The 18362-nt window shown below is 40.4% G+C and overlaps 1 long non-coding RNA gene across 1 annotated transcript in view; it reads right to left on the bottom strand.

The window, feature by feature from the left end:
- Positions 1 to 504: 504 nt before the first annotated feature.
- LOC119268894 overlaps positions 505 to 18362 on the bottom strand; it is a 53388-nt gene continuing 35530 nt past the window's right edge. Inside the window, exons 2-3 of the long non-coding RNA XR_005133363.1 lie at positions 1464 to 1521; positions 505 to 631 (exon numbers count right to left, since the gene is read on the bottom strand). This is a non-coding gene — a long non-coding RNA (uncharacterized LOC119268894). The remainder of the gene's footprint in view (positions 632 to 1463; positions 1522 to 18362) is intronic.

The raw sequence follows: 18362 nt of genomic DNA, 5'->3' as shown, positions 1-18362 counted from the left end.
CCGGTTTGGCAAGACAGAGAATCCAATTTCTAGCACGGACTACCGGACTGATATATTTTGGGACTGTCTATTTTACAACCGGATGAAAAAAATTCACTTTCAGACAGATTTTTCCACCAATTATAGGATACAAGTGTCCCTCTGTCCCATGTCTCGTGTCCTGTGTTAGTTCCTACTTGTCCCTGATTTTAAACATACTAGCATCACGAGCTTAAACGGGTCCACACACCAACTCTTAAACACACGAGCATCATGATCTTAATGGGTCCACATTCCAACTTATCCAGCTTCCAGCCTGGACAAAAATCAACAACACTGAGCACAAAAAAACCCAAAGTCACAGCCAAACTTTGCCATGTACATGTGCACTAAGCTAGAGCAAATCTGCAAATGAAAAAAAAGGAAAGGACCAGGATGTTGTCACCTAATCACACACACCTAAAATAACATGACAAATTACACTCTGGAGCACTAAAAATACATTGAAAAGCTATAAAATTACACTAATAACTCCACTATTATTTTCACTATAATATCCACTACAAAAATGCACTGTAGAGGACAGGAATAAGCACCAACCAAGAGGGCGATTCGTCCATGATCTATGACAAAAACCTGAAGATGATCCACACTGCAGAAGATGAGGAAACACAGGTAAACACCCCAACTTTGCAATCACCACATACTAAGCATGATTTAGACAGATCTCTCTCCCCTATCTCTCTACATCAGAAATCAAAAGGGCTAATGTGAACCATTACATATACATGCTGCAGAGACAAATAAACCCACTAACATACTGTAGGGACAAAAAATATGAACTCTGGAACTCTAAACTAGAACTAGGAAATTAAAACTAGATCCAGGAAGAACACTAGGATCCTATGTGTTTAGGGGTGCAGGCACATAAAGGTTAGGAAAAAATTCCATATTAAATTCGTGAATTTGAGAACTACTAGGAAGTTTCTGAATTGAAAATAACAATTACAACACATGGAAATGAGTATAAAATGTTAGGAAAATCCTTGAACAAACATGTTAGAAATGATATATTTTCATAAATCTAGGACTATAATCTAGAAACTTTGGCACACACAAACTATACTCTAATCAGAAACTTAGATCATGATTACGAAATAACCCATCTACAAGAAAGTAAAGAAACTAGGAATAGATTTTATAAGCTTTGGAACTACATAGAAAGACCTTTCTTTCCTACTTGAAGTTCAAATTGCTACGAAATACTGTTTGTAAATACAAATGAGTAAACACATGAAGTAATAAAATGATTAGTTCACATCAATTAAGCCTATGAACTGACAAAAAGGGGCAAACACATGTACAAGCAGACAATACATGTTTCAAGATTAACAGAACAATGCTTATATACATGTTCACATTTACAGGTGCGTGCAATGGAATCAAATGGGATGGAAACAAGCCTGAAGGGTCAGGACCTGTACCTCGAACATGATGAAGCTAAGTTCCTTAATGTATTCTCTCTTATAGCATTAACATATCCTGTGAAAAGAAAACAGATTCAATCATGCTTTTCTAAATTGGTTCTTGACAACAAAATAGAGTGGAGTATACTTGTTCACTCAACAAAATAGTGCAAGTCCACTGAGAGTTATAGTGTAAATCCAATAAGAATTACACTATTAAAACCTCAAAGGATTAAAATGTAAATCCACGGAGAATTACACTTTAAAACCCACTAAAAATTATGGTGTAAGTCCACTGAGAGATATAGTGTAAATACAATAAGAAATACACTCAATATAATACATAAATAATCCAACCCCTACTCAAATGCATATTACAAAGCGATAAAAAACTACCCTACTCAAAAGCACCAAGGATTACAGTGTAAATCCACAAAAATTACACTCAAAAAATATCAAGAGTTACAGTGCAAAAAACACTAAAAATCAAGTGTAAATCCACTAAACATTACATTGAAATAATCAAGAGTTACAGAGAAAATTCCACTAAAAAACTACAGTCTAAATCCATTAAAAACTACACTGTAAATCCATTGAAAATTACACTGTAAAAATCAAGAGTTACAATGCAAGTCCACTGGAAATTATAGTGCAAATCCACCAAAAACTACAGTGTAAATCCACTTAAGTGTACATTGTAAATCCACAAAGAATCTTTTGAACCCAGTAAAGAATTACATTACAAAATGCACTAAGGATACATTGAAAATGCACTGAGAATTACATTGCGAAAAATCACCTAAATTACTAAAGAACTTACACTGTAAATCCACTGAGATTACAGTATAAAACCACTAAGAATAAACTCTAAAATCCTCACTATCATCACTGGAGGAAATATGCCCTAGAGGAGATAATAAAGTTTTTATTTTAAATTTCTTTATATCATGATAAATGTTTATTATTCATGCTAGAATTGTATTAACCGAAAACTTGATCCATGTGTGGATACATAGACAAAACACCGTGTCCCTAGTAAGCCTCTACTAGACTAGCTCCTTAATCAAAGATGGTCAAGTTTCCTAACCATAGACATGTGTTGTCATTTGATGAACGAGACCACATCATTAAGAGAATGATGTGATGGACAAGACCCATCTGTTAGCTTAGCATATTGATCGTTCAGTTTTATTGCTATTGCTTTCTTCATGTCAAATACATATTTCTTCGACTATGAGATTATGCAACTCCCGGATACCGGAGGAATGCCTTGTGTGCTATCAAACGTCACAACGTAACTCGGTGATTATAAAGATGCTCTACAGGTATCTCCGAAAGTGTTTGTTGGGTTGGCATAAATGGAGATTAGGTTGTCACTCCGGGTATCGGAGAGGTATCTCTGGGCCCTCTCGGTAATACAGATCATAAGAAGCCTTGCATGCAATGTGACTAATGAGTTAGTTGCGGAATTATGTATTACGGAACGAGTAAAGAGACTTGCCTGTAACGAGATTGAACTAGGTATGAAGATGCCGACGATCGAGTCTTGGGCAAGTAACATACCGATGACAAAGGGAATCACGTATGTTGTCATTATGGTATGACCGATAAAGATCTTCGTAGAATATGTGGGAACCAATATGAGCATCTAGGTTCTTCTATTGGTTATTGACCGGAGAGGTGTCTCGGTCATGTATATATAGTTCTCAAACCTGTAGGGTCTGCACGCTTAACGTTCAATGACGATTTTGTATTATATGAGTTATGTGATTTGGTGACCGAATGTTTGTCGGAGTTCCGGATGAGATCACGGACATGACGAGGAGTCTCGAAATGGTCGAGAGGTAAAGATGCATATATAGGACGATGGTAGTCGGACACCGGAAGTGTTTCAGGGTGTGTCAGGTACATATCAGAGTACCGGGGGGGTTACTGGAACCCCCCGGGGGATTAATGGGCCTTATGGGCCATAGGAGGGGAGCACACCAGCCCACAAGGGGTGGCGAGCCCCCCTAAGGAAGGAGGCCGAATAGGAAAAGGAGGAGGGGGTTCGCCTCCCTTTCCTTCCTCCCCCTCTCTTCCCCTTTCCCCCTTCCGGTAATAAGGAAAGGGGGTGAATTGGACTAGGGGCCCAAGTAGGATTCCTCCTACTTGGGGCGGCCCATGGTAGCTCCCCTCCCCCTCCCACCTATATATATGTGGGGAGGGGGCGCCTAGAACACACACCAACAATTGTTAACCGTGTGCGGCGCCCCCCTCGACAGTTTACGCCTTCGGTCATATCTTCGTAGTGCTTAGGCGAAGCCCTGCGCGGATCAGTTCACCAACACCATCACCACACCATCGTGCTGATGAAACTCTCCCTTGATACTTTGCTGGATCAAGAGTTTGAGGGACGTCATCGAGCTGAACGTGTGCAGAACTCGGAGGTTTCGTATGTTCGATGCTTGATCGGTCGGAACAAGAAGAAGTTGAACTACATCAACCGCGTTATCAAACGCTTCTGCTTTCAGTCTACGAGGGTACGTGGACACACTCTCCCCCTGTCGTTGCTATGAATCTCCTCGATAGATCTTTTGTGAGCGTAGTTATTTTTTCTAAAATTGCATGCTACGTTTCCCAACAGTGGCATCCGAGCCAGGTCTATGCATAGATGATATGCACGAGTAGAACACAAAGAGTTGTGGGCGGTGATCATCATACTGCTTACCACCAATGTCTTATTTTGATTCTGCGGTATTGTTGGATGAAGCGGCCCGGGCCAACTTTACATGACCTCGTTCTTGAGACCGGTTCCACCGAGAGACATGCAACTAGTTTTGCATAAAGGTGGCTGGCGGGTGTCTGTTTCTCCAACTTTAGTTGAATCGAATTTGACTGCGGCTGGTCCTTGTTGAAGGTTAAAACAACAAACTTGATAAATCACCATTGTGGTTTTGATGCGTAGGTAAGAACGGTTCTTGATAGAAGCACGTAGCAGCCACGTAAAACTTGCAATAAGAAAGTAGAGGACGTCTAACTTATTTTTGCAGGGCTTGTTGTGATGTGATATGGTCAAGACATGATGTGATAAACGTTATTGTATGAGATGATCATGTCTTGTAAGACATCTGACAACCGGCAGGAGCCTTATGGTTGTCTCCTTATTGTATGAAATGCAAACACCATGTAATTGCTTTACTTTATCACTATGCGTTAGCAATAGTTGTAGAAGCAATAGTTGATGAGATGACCACGACGCTATGATGGAGATCAAGGTGTCGAGCCGGTGACGATGGAGATCATGATGATGCTTTGGAGATGGAGATCAAACGTACAAGATGATGATGGCCATATCATGTCACATATTTTGATTGCATGTGATGTTTATATTTTATGCATCTTATCTTGCTTAGTACGACGGTAGCATTATAAGATGATCACATAAAAAAATTTCAAGGTATAAGTGTTCTCTCCGAGTATGCACTATTGCGACAATTCGTCGTGTTGAGACACCACGTGATGATCGGGTGTGATAGACTCTACGTTCACATACAATGGGTGCAAGACAGTTTTGCACATGTGGAATACTCAGGTTAAACTTGACAAGCCTGGCATGTACAGACATGGCCTCAGAACACTGGAGACCGAAAGGTCGAACTTGAATCATATGGTAGATATGATCAACATAGAGATGTTCACCATTGATGACTACTCAATCTCACGTGATGATCGGACATGGTTTAGTTTATTTGGATCACGTATCATTTAGATGACTCGAGGGATGTCTATCTAAGTGGGAGTTCTTAAGTAATTTGATTAATTGAACTTTAATTTATCATTAACTTAGTCCTGATAGTATTTGCAAATTATGTTGTAGATCAATAGCTCGTGTTGTAGCTCTCCTATTTTGATATGTTCCTAGAGAAAACTAAGTTGAAAGATGATATTAGTACTGATGCAGACTGGGTCCGTGATCTGAGGATTATCCTCATTACCGCACAGAAGAATTTTGTCCTTGATGCATCGCTGGGTGATACGTCTCCAACGTATCTATAATTTTTGATTGCTCCATGCTATTATATTATCTATTTTGCATGTTCATGGGCTTTATTTTACACTTTTATATCATTTTTGGGACTAACCTACTAACCGGAGGCCCAGCCCAAATTGTTGTTTTTTGTGTATTTTAGAGTTTCACCGAAAAGGAATATCAAACGGAGTCCAAACGGAATGAAACCTTCGGGAACGTGATTTTCTCAATGAACGTGATCCAGGAGACTTGGGGTGGGTGTTAAGAAACAATCGAGGAGGCCACAAGGCAGGGGGTGCGCCCACCCCCTGGGCGCGCCCTCCACCCTCGTGGGCCCCTCGTTGCTCCACTGACATACTTCTTCCTCCTATATATATTCGCATACTCCCCAAACATCTAGGAGCACCACAAAAACCTAATTCCATCGTGGCAACCTTCTGTGCCCGAGAGATCCCATCTTGGGGCCTTTCCTGGAGCTCCGTCGGAGAGGGCATTGATCATGGAGGGCCTCTACATCAACTCCATGGCCTCTTCGGTGATGTGTGAGTAGTTTACTTCAGACCTTCGGGTCCATAGCTAGTAGCTAGATGGCTTCTTCTCTCTCTTTGGATCTCAATACAAAGTTCTCCTCGATTCTCTTGGAGATCTATTCGATGTAATCTTCTTTTGCGGTGTGTTTGTAGAGATCCGGTGAATTGTGGGTTTATGATCCAGATTATCTATGAACAATATTTGATTCTTCTCTGAATCCTTTTATGTGTGATTGGTTTATCTTTGCAAGTCTCTTCGAATTATCAGTTTGGTTTGGCCTACTAGATTGATCTTTCTTGCAATGGGAGAAGTGCTTAGCTTTGGTTTAATCTTGCGGTGCTCGATCCCAGTGACAGTAGGGGAAACGACATGTATTGTATTGTTGTCATCGAGGATAAAGAGATGGGGTTTATATCATATTGCATGAGTTTATCCCTCTACATCATGTCATCCTGCTTAAGGCGTTACTCCGTTCTTACGAACTTAATACTCTAGATGAATACTGGATATCGGTCGATGTGTGGAGTAATAGTAGTAGATGAAGAATCGTTTCGGTCTACTTGTCGTGGACGTGATGCCTATATACATGATCATGTCTAGATATTCTCATAATTATTCGCTTTTCTATCAATTGCTCGATAGTAATTTGTTCACCCACTGTAATACGTATGCTATCTTGAGAGAAGCCACTAGTGAAACCTATGGTCCCCGGGTCTATTTTCCATCATACAAGTTTCTAATCTATTTTATTTTGCAATATTTACTTTCAATCTATATCATAAAAATACCAAAAATATTTATCTTATTATTAGTATCTCTATCAGATCTCACTCTTGCAAGTGGCCGTGAAGGGATTGACAACCCCTTTATCGCGTTGGTTGCGAGGTTCTTATTTGTTTATGTAGGTACGAGGTGACCCGCGCGTGGTCTCCTACTGGATTGATACCTTGGTTCTCAAAAACTGAGGGAAATACTTATGCTGCTTTACTGCATCACCCTTTCCTCTTCAAGCGAAAACCAACTCAGTGCTCAAGAGGTAGCAAGAAGGATTTCTCGCACCGTTGCCGGGGAGATCTACGCCAAGTCAAGACATACCAAGTACCCATCACAACTCTTATCCTCCGCATTACATTATTTGTCATTTGCAACTCGTTTTCCTCTCCCCCACTTCACCCTTGCCGTTTTATTCGCCTCCTTTTCATTTGTTTTCTTGTACCATGGCCGATTCAAAAAGGGCTAAGGGTTCTCTCCCGGGTTTTACCTTGGATAGCCCCTCTGTCCTCTCTAAGCTCATAAATAATGATGCTATGGAGAGACCTACCGAGGTTATCAATGAGAGTTTGAATAATTTCGATGAAGATGATCCCGGATTTTTTTGTTATTTACTTGATGAATCTTTGAAAGACGCTTGGGATAGGCTATTAAGGATTCGAGCTAGCTATGTTCCCCAATATCAAATTGAGGTTTACCTGAAAAGCTTTTATATTGGTTTACCCTCTTCATTCAAGCAAGTTTTAGATTCTATCTTTGAAGAAGGTTTTCTTGAGGGGGTCCTATTGATACTTATGAAAGGATGAAAACTATATTTGGGCAGCCCATGTGTGAGAAGGTTGAATCTACCTCTCTTTTGTGCTTTTATCAAAATGAAATTATCAAAGAAATGAAGGCTAGCTTAGATGCCAATTTCCGTAATGTGCTTAATCTTTCTTCCACCATTAATGGCCACGTGCTATCTCAAAATAGAAAGATAAATGCTATAGAAAAGAAATTTTCTCTTTTCTTTCCTAATACCAAAGATGGCAATACCTAGATATATCCTTGTTTTTATGCCTAGCTAAGGGCGTTAAACGATAGCGCTTGTTGGGAGGCAACCCAATTTTATTTTTATTCCTTGCTTTTTTTATCCTATTTAGTAATAAATAATTTATCTATCCTCTGTTTTGGTTGTGTTTTTATGTTTAATTAGTGTTTGTGCCAAGTAGAACCGTTGGTAAGACTTGGGGAAACTCTTTTTGATCTTGCTGTAAAAAAACAGAAACTTTAGAGCTCACAAGAATTGCTGCCATTTTTATTTGGAAAGTGCTATTTAGTTAATTATTTTTGAAGATGATTAATAGATAAATTACTCACGTCTAGAAATTTATTTTAGAACTTTTGGGGTTCCAGAAGTTTGCATTAGCTAAAGATTACTACAGACTGTTCTGTTTTTGACAGATTCTATTTTCCGTGTGTTGTTTGCTTATTTTGATGAATCTATGGCTAGAAAAGTGTTTATAAACCATAAAGAAGTTGGAATACAGTAGGTTTAACACCAATATAAATAAAGAATGATTTTATTACAGTACCTTGAAGTGTAGTTTTGTTATCTTTCGCTAACGGAGCTCACGAGATTTTCTATTAAAGTTTTGTGTTGTGAAGTTTTCAAGTTTTGGGTAAAGATTTGATGGATAATGGAACAAGGAGTGGCAAGGGCCTAAGCTTGGGGATGCCCATGGCACCACAAGGTAAAATTCAAGGACACCAAAAAGTCTAAGCTTGGGGATGCCCCGGAAGGCATCCCCTCTTTCGTCTTCGTTTATCGGTAACTTTACTTGGAGCTATATTTTTATTCACCACATGATATGTGTTTTGCTTGGAGCGTCTTGTATGATTTGAGTCTTTGCTCCTTTCTGTACACACCTTTTGAGAGAGACTCACATGATTTGAAATTTATTAGAATACTCTATGTGCTTCACTTATATCTTTTGAGCTATATAGTTTTTGCTCTAGTGCTTCACTTATATCTTTTAGAGGATGGCGGTGGTTTTATTTTATAGAAATAGTTGATCTCTCATGATTCACTTATATTATTTTGAGAGTCCCTTAGAACAACATGGAAATTTGCTTTTAGGAATAATAGAAAAACTTTCATAGAAGTGCATTGAATACTATGAGAAGTTTGATACTTGATAATTGTTTTGAGATATGGAGATGGTGATATTAGAGTCATTCTAGTTGAGTAGTTGTGAATTTGAGAAATACTTGTGTTGAAGTTTGTGATTCCCGTAGCATGCACGTATGGTGAACCGTTATGTGATGAAGTCGGAGCATGATTTATTTATTGATTGTCTTCCTTATGACTGGCGGTCGGGGACGAGCGATGGTCTTTTCCTACCAATATATCCCCCTAGGAGCATGCGCCTAATACTTTGTTTCGATAATTAATAGATTTTTGCAATAAGTATATGAGTTCTTTATGACTAATGTTGAGTCCATGGATTATACGCACTCTCACCCTTCCACCATTGCTAGCCTCTCTAGTATCGCGCAACTTTCGCCGGTACCATAAACCCACCATATACCTTACTCAAAACAGCCACCATACCTACCTATTATGGCATTTCCATAGCCATTCCGAGATATATTGTCATGCAACTTTCCACCGTTCCGTTATTATGACACGCTTCATCATTGTCATATTGCTTGCATGATCATGTAGTTGACATCGTATTTGTGGCAAAGCCACCGTTCATAATTCTTCATACATGTCACTCATGCATCATTGCACATCCTGGTACACCGCCGAAGGCATTCACATTGAGTCATATTATTTTTCTAAGTATTGAGTTGTAACTCTTGAGTTGTAAGTAAATTAAAGTGTGATGATCATCATTATTAGAGCATTGTCCAGTGAGGAAAAGATGATGGGGACTATGATTCCCCCACAAGTCAGGATGAGACTCCAGACAAAAAATAAAAAATAAAAAAAAGGAGAAAAGATGCCAAAAAAGAAGGCCCAAATGAAAAATAATGAGAGAAAGAGAAAGGACAATGTTACTATCCTTTTTCCACACTTGTGCTTCAAAGTAGCACCATGATCTTCATGATAGAGAGTCTCCTATGTTATCACTTTTATATACTAGTGGGAGTTTTACATTATAGAACTTGGCTTGTATATTCCAATGATGGGCTCCTCAAAATTGCCCTAGGTCTTCATGAGCAAGCAAGTTGGATGCACACCCACTTAGTTCTTTTGTTGAGCTTTCATACACTTATAGCTCTAGTGCATCCGTTGCATGCAATCCCTACTCACTCACGTTGATATCTGTTGATGGGCATCTCCATAGCCCGTTGATACGCCTAGTTGATGTGAGACTATCTTCTCCTTTTTGTCTTCTCCACAACCACCATTCTATTCCACATATAGTGCTATATCCATGGCTCACGCTGATATATTGCGTGAAGATTCAAGAAGTTTGAGAACATCAAAAGTATGAAACAATTTCTTGGATTGCCATCGGGGTTGTGCATGATTTAAATATTTTGTGTGGTGAAGATAGAGCATAGCTAGACTATATGATTTTGTAGGGATAACTTTCTTTGACCATGTTATTTTGAGAAGACATGATTGCTTAGTTAGTATGCTTGAAGTATTATTGTTTTATGTCAATATTGAACTTTTATCTTGAATCCTTCGGATCTGAACATTCATGCTACAATAAAGAAAAATTACATTGAGAAATATGTTAGAAAGCATTCCACATCAAAAATTCTTTTTTATCATTTCCCTACTCGAGGACGAGCAGGAATTAAGCTTGGGGATGCTTGATACGTCTCCAACGTATCTATAATTTTTGATTGCTCCATGCTATTATATTATCTATTTTGTATGTTAATGGGCATTATTTTACACTTTTATATCATTTTTGGGACTAACCTACTAACCGGAGGCCCAGCCCAAATTGCTGTTTTTTTGCCTATTTTAGAGTTTCGCCGAAAAGGAATATCAACCGAAGTCCAAACGGAATGAAACCTTCGGGAACGTGATTTTCTCAACGAACGTTATCCAGGAGACTTGGAGTGGGCGTCAAGAAACAATCGAGGAGGCCACAAGGCAGGGGGGCGCGCCCACCCCCCTGGGCGCGCCCTCCATCCTCGTGGGCCCCTCGTTGCTCCACCGACGTACTTCTTCCTCCTATATATATCCACGTACCCCCAAACATCCAGGAGTACCACGAAAACCTAATTCCACCGCCGCAACCTTCTGTACCCGAGAGATCCATCTTGGGGCCTTTTCCAGAGATCCGCCGGAGGGGGCATTGATCACGGAAGGCCTCTACATCAACTCCATGGCCTCTCCGGTGATGTGTGAGTAGTTTACTTCAGACCTTCGGGTCCATAGATAGTAGCTAGATGGCTTCTTCTCTCTCTTTGGATCTCAATATAAAGTTCTCCTCGATTCTCTTGGAGATCTATTCGATGTAATCTTGTTTTGCGGTGTGTTTGTCGAGATCTGATGAATTGTGGGTTTATGATCCAGATTATCTATGAACAATATTTGATTCTTCTCTGAATTCTTTTATGTATGATTGGTTTATATTTGCAAGTCTCTTCGAATTATCAGTTTGGTTTGGCCTACTAGATTGATCTTTCTTGCAATGGGAGAAGTGCTTAGCTTTGGGTTCAATCTTGCGGTGCTCGATCCCAGTGACAATAGGGGAAACGATACGTATTGTATTGTTTCCATCGAGGATAAAAAGATGGGGTTTATATCATATTGCATGCGTTTATCCCTCTACATCATGTCATCTTGCTTAAGGCGTTACTCCGTTCTTATGAACTTAATACTCTAGATGCATGCTGGATAGCGGTCGATGTGTGGAGTAATAGTAGTAGATGCAGAATCGTTTCGGTCTACTTGTCGTGGACGTGATGCCTATATACATGATCATGCCTAGATATTCTCATAATTATTCGCTTTTCTATCAATTGCTCGACAGTAATTTGTTCACCCACCGTAATACTTATGCTATCTTGAGAGAAGCCACTAGTGAAACCTATGGCCCCCGGGTCTATTTTCCATCATACAAGTTTCTAATCGATTTTATTTTGCAATTTTTACTTTCAATCTATATCATAAAAATACCAAAAATATTTATCTTATTATTATTATTATCTCTATCAGATCTCACTCTTGCAAGTGGCCGTGAAGGGATCGACAACCCCTTTATCGCGTTAGTTGTGAGGTTCTTATTTGTTTATGTAGGTACGAGGTGACTCGCGCGTGGTCTCCTACTGGATTGATACTTTGGTTCTCAAAAACTGAGGGAAATACTTATGCTGCTTTACTACATCACCCTTTCCTCTTCAAGGGAAACCAACACAGTGCTCAAGAGGTAGCACTGGGTGACAGACCTATTACAGGAGCAGATGCAGACGCTATGAATGTTTGGCAAGCTCGATATGTTGACTACTTAATAGTTTAGTGCGCCATGCCCATGTCGAGAGGTATGAGACCTCTGACAAGTACTTTGCCTACAAGATGGAGGAGAATGGCTCAGCCAGTGAGAATGTACTCAGAATGTCTGGGTAGTACAATCGCTTGAATCAAGTGGGAGTTAATCTTCCAGATAAAATAGTGATTGACAGAGTTCTCTAGTCACTACCACCAAGCTACTAGAACTTCATGATGAACTATAATATGCAAGGGATGACGAAAAAGATTCCCGAGATCTTCGTGATGCTGAAATCGGCAAAGGTAGAAATCAAGAAAGAGCCCAAATCTAGACCACTAGTTTCAAGAAAAAGGGCAAAGGAAAAGAAAGGGAACTTCAAGAAAAGAAAAAGAAAGGGAACTTCAAGAAAAATGACAAGCAAGTTGCTACTCCTGTGAAGAAGCCCAAAGCTAGACCTAAGCATGAAACTGAGTGCTTCTACTACAATGGCAATGGTCACTGGAAGCGGAACTACCCCAAATACTTGGCGGATAAGAAGGATGGCAAAGTGAACAATGGTTATTTGATATACATGTTATTGATGTGTACTTTACTAGTGTTCATAGTAACCCTAGGGTATTTGATACCGGTTCAGTTGCTAAGATTAGTAACTCAAAACTGGAGTTGCAAAATGAACAAAGACTAGTTAAAGGCGAGGTGACGATGTGTGTTGGAAGTGATTCCAAGGTTGATAAGATCACCATAGCACACTCCCTCTACCTTCGGGATTAGTGTTGGACCTAAATAAATGTTATTTGGTGTTTGTGTTGAGCATGAATATGATTGGATCATGTTTATTGCAATACGCTTATTCATTTAAGTCAGAGAATAATTGTTGTTCTGTGTACATGAATAAAATCTTCTATGGTCATGCACCCTTGAAGAGTGGTCTATTTTTTATTAAATCTCGATTGTGGTGATACACATATTCATAATATTGATGCCAAAAGATGCAAAGTTGATAATGATAGTGCAACATATTTATGGCACTGCCGTTTAGGTCATATTGGTGTAAAGCGCATGAAGAAACTCCATGCTGATGGACTTTTGGAATCACTTGATTATGAATCATTTGATACTTGTGAACCATGCCTCATGGGCAAGATGACTAGAACTCCGTTTTCCAGAACAATGGAGCGAGCTAATGACTTATTGGAAATAATACATACCGATGTATATGGTCTGATGAGTGTTGAAGCACGCGGCGGGTATCGTTATTTTTCACCTTCACAGATGATTTGTGTAGAGATGGGTATATCTGCTTGATGAAACAAAAATCTGAAACATTTGAAAGGTTCAAAGAATTTCAGAGTGAAGTTGAGAATCATTGTAACAAGAAAAAGGTTTCTACGATCCGATCGCGGAGACGAATATTTGAGTTACGAGTTTGGCCTTCATTTAAAACAATGTCGAATTGTGTCACAACTCACGCCACCTGGAACACCACAACATAATGGTGTGTTTGAATGTCGTAATTGCACTTTATTGGATATGGTGCGTTATATGATGTCTCTTACTGATTTACCACTATCGTTTTTGGGTTATGCATTAGAGATAGCCGCATTCACGTTAAATAGGGCATCGTCTAAACCCGTTGAGATGACACCATATGAACCATGGTTTGGCAAGAAACATACACTTTCATTTCTTAAAAGTTTGGGGAAGTGATGCTTATGTCAAAAGGTTTTTCAGCCTGATAAGCTCGAACCCAAAGCGGAGAAGTGCGTTTTCATAGAATACCCCAAGGAAACCATTGGGTACACCTTCTATCACAGATCCAAAGGCAAGATCTTTGTTGCCAAGTTGGATCCTTTCTAGAGAAGGAGATTCTCTCGAAAGAAGTGAGTGGGAGGAAAGTAGAACTTGATGAGGTAATTGTACCTTCTCTCAGATTGGAAAGTAGCCCATCAGAGAAATCCATTCCCATGATGCCTACACCAACTAGAGAGGAAGCTAATGATGATGATCATGAAACTTCAGATCAAGTTACTACAGGACCTCGTAGGTCAAACAGAGCATGTTCCGCACCAGAGTGGTAGGGTAACCCTGTTCTGGAAGTCATGTTACTAGACCATGACAAACCTACGAACTATGAAGAAGCTATGATGAGCCCAGATTCTGATAAACGGCTTGAGGCCATGAAATCTGAGATAGGATCCATGTATGAGAACAAAGTGTGGACTTTGGTTCACTTGCCCAATGACCGGCAAGCCATAGAGAATAAATGGATTTTCAATAAGAAGATTGACACTGATGGTATTCTTACTATCTACCAAGCTTGACTTGTCGCAAAAGGTTTTCGACAAGTTCAAGGGGTTGACTATGATAAAACGTTCTCACCCGTAGTGATGCTTAAGTCAGTCCGAATCATGTTAGCAATCGCCGCATTTTTATGAAATCTGGCAAATGGATGTCAAAACTGCATTCCTTAATGGATATCTCAAAGAAGAGTTGTATATGATGCAACCAGAAGGTTTTGTCAATCTGAAAGGTGCTAACAAAGTGTGCAAGCTCTAGTGATCCATCTTTGGACTGGTGCAAGCATCTCGGAGTTGGAATATACGCTTTGACGAGGTGATCAAAGCATATGTTTTATACAGACTTACGAAGAAGCCTGTATTTACAAGAAAGTGAGTGGGAGCTCTATAACATTTCTGATATTATATGTGGATGACATATTATCAATTGGAAATGATATAGAATTTTCTGGATAGCATAAAAGGACACTTGAATAAGAATTTTCCAATGAAAGACCTCGGTGAAGCTACTTATATATTGGGAATCAAGATCTATAGGGTTAGATCGAGACGCTTAATAGGACTTTCATAAAGCACATACCTTGACAAGATTTTGAGGAAGTTCAAAATGGATCAGTCAAAGAAAGGGTTCTTGCCTGTGTTGCAAGGTGTGAAGTTGAGTAAGACTCAAAACCCGGCCATGGCAGAATGAAAGTCATTCCCTATGCCTCAGTCATAGGTTCTATAAAGTATGCCATGCTGTATACCAGACCTGTTGTGTGCCTTGCCACGAGTTTGGCAAGGGGGCACAATAGTGATCCAGGAGAAGATCACTGGACAACGGTCAAAAATTATCTTTTGGTACCTAAAGAGGACTACGGAGATATTTCTCGGTTATGGAGGTGATAAGGAGTTCGTCGTAAAGAGTTACATCGATACAAGCTTTAACACTGATCTGAATGACTCTGAGTCTCAATCTGGATACATATTGAAAGTGGGAGCAATTAGCTAGAGTAGCTCCGTGCAAAGTAATGTAGACATAGAAATTTGCAAAATACATACGAATCTGAGTATGGCAGACCCGTTGACTAAACCTCTCTCATAAGCAAAACATGATCACACCTTAGTACTCTTTGGGTATTAATCACATGATGATGTGAACTAGATTATTGACTCTAGTAAACCCTTTGGGTGTTGGTCACATGGCGATGTGAACTATGGGTGTTAATCACATGGCGATGTGAACTATTGGTGTTAATCACATGACGATGTGAACTAGATTATTGACTCTAGTGTAAGTGGGAGACTGAAGGAAATATGCCCTGGAGGCAATAATAAAGTTGTTATTTTATATTTGCTTATATCATGATAACTGTTTATTATTCATGCTAGAATTGTATTAACCGGAAACTTAATACATGTGTGGATACATAGACAAAACACCATGTCCCTAGTAAGCCTCTACTAGACTAGCTCGTTAATCAAAGATGGTCAAGTTTCCTAACCATAGACATGTGTTGTCATTTGATGAACGAGATCACATCATTAGGAGAATGATGTGATGGACAAGACCCATGTGTTAGCTTAGCATATTGATCGTTCAGTTTTATTGTTATTGCTTTCTTCATGTCAAATACATACTTCTTCGACTATGAGATTATGCAACTCCCGGATACCGGAGGAATGCCTTATGTGCTATCAAACGTCACAATGTAACTGAGTGATTACAAAGATGCTCTACAGGTATCTCCGAAAGTGTTTGTTGGGTTGGCATAAATCGAGATTAGGATTTGTCACTCCGGGTATCGGAGAGGTCTCTGGGCCCTCTCGGTAATACACATCATAAGAAGCCTTGCATGAAATGTGACTAATGAGTTAGTTGCAAAATGATGTATTACAGAACGAGTAAAGAGACTTGCCGGTGACGAGATTGAAATAGGTATGAAGATGCCGACGATCGAGTCTCGGGCAAGTAACATACCGATGACAAAGGGAATCACGTATGTTGTCATTACGGTACGACCGATAAAGATCTTCGTAGAATATGCGAGAACCAATATGAGCATCTGGGTTTTGCTATTGGTTATTTACTAGAGAGGTGTATCGGTCATGTCTACATAGTTTTCGAACCCGTAGGGTCCGCACACTTAACGTTCGATGACGATTTTGTATTATATGAGTTATGTGATTTGGTGACCGGATATTGTTCGAAGTTCCAGATGAGATCACGGACATGACGAGGAGTCTCGAAATGGTCGAGAGGTAAAGATTCATATATAGGACGATGATATTTGGACACCGAAAGTGTTTTGGGATGTACCAGGTACATATCGGGGTACCGGGGGGTTATCTGAACCCCCCCCCCAGGGATTAATGGGCCTTATGGGCGATAGGAGGGGAGCACACCAGCCCACAAGGGGTGGTGCACCCCCCTAAGGAAGGAGGCCGAATAGGAGAAGGAGGAGGGGGTTCGCCCCCCCTTTCCTTCCTCCCCCCTCTCTTCCCTTTTCCCCCTTCCGGTAATAAGGAAAGGGGGCGCGAATTGGAATAGGGGCCCAAGTAGGATTCCTCCTACTTGGGGCGCCCCATGACAGCTACCCTCCCCCTCCCACCTATATATACGTGGGGAGGGGGCGCCTAGACCACACACCAACAATTGTTAGCCGCGTGCGGCATCCCCCTCCACAGTTTACGCCTTCGATCATATCTTCGTAGTGCTTAGGCGAAGCCCTGTGCGGATCACTTCACCATCACCGTCACCACGTCGTCGTGCTGAAGGAACTCTCCCTTGACACTTTGCTAGATCAAGAGTTGGAGGGACGTCATCAAGCTGAACGTGTGTAGAACTCGGAGGTGTCGTACGTTCGGTGCTTGATTGGTCGGAACGAGAAGAAGTTTGACTACATCAACCGCGTTATCAATTGCTTCCGCTTTCGGTTTACGAGGGTACATGGACACACTCTCCCCCTCTCGTTTCTATGCATATCCTAGATAGATCTTGCGTGAGCGTAGGAATTTTTTTGAAATTGCATGCTACATTTCCCAACAATTACACTAAAATTGACACTGTAATTATAATTCAAAAGCAGTGTAATTCCACTGAAAATGCCCGCAATAATTATATTGAAAATTCATTGAAACATACATTGCACTTACAATACAAATTTTATTGAAATTACACTGGATTTCTAATAAAAACACATGAGTTTCAGAGACTGGAACACAGTGTAACCACATTAATTAGTTGTGATTACACTGATTTTTATAGTCACACAAACTATGAGCTAGATTCAGCATCTACATCCAAACAGGAGGGATCCGTAGCGACAACTACAAGAGGGATTGTACACACCTAGGAGCATCTACAACCAACACTAAAAAAAGACACATATGTGACATTTTGGGCCGAATGAAAAAAAATTCTGTCATACATATGACACTTCTATGACGATAATTGTGACAAAACCCAGTATCATCATAGGTGTGGTGGGCTCCTACTTCTATGACAAAAAATCATGACAGAAACTGAGCTTTTCGTCCTGGGCGGGCCGGAGACGCAGCTGCATGACATTCTTTGGGCCGTCCATGACGGAAAAAACCATGGTAGAAGCGAGGGGGAGGAAAATTTCGGAGAGTTCCCGGTTACGGTGGGAGGCCGAGGGCCAAGCGATGCGCGTTTCTCTCATACACGTATGCGCATGTGTGCGAGGCGTTGGCTCTAACTGAACCCGAGCGAGGCGTTGGGCTCTAACTGAACCCGAGGGATTGCACTGCAGGCTACGCGTTACTGAACCCGAGCGATTGATCGATGGATGTTAACTGAACCCGATCGAGGGATTCCATCGCTACTGCTGCTAACTGAAGCCGATCGATGCTGCCTCTG

Source organism: Triticum dicoccoides, chromosome 3A, assembly GCF_002162155.2.
Source record: "Triticum dicoccoides isolate Atlit2015 ecotype Zavitan chromosome 3A, WEW_v2.0, whole genome shotgun sequence".
Lineage (NCBI taxonomy): Eukaryota > Viridiplantae > Streptophyta > Magnoliopsida > Poales > Poaceae > Triticum > Triticum dicoccoides.
The sequence above is the reverse complement of the archived record's forward strand: the minus strand, read 5'-3'. Positions and strand labels throughout refer to the sequence as shown.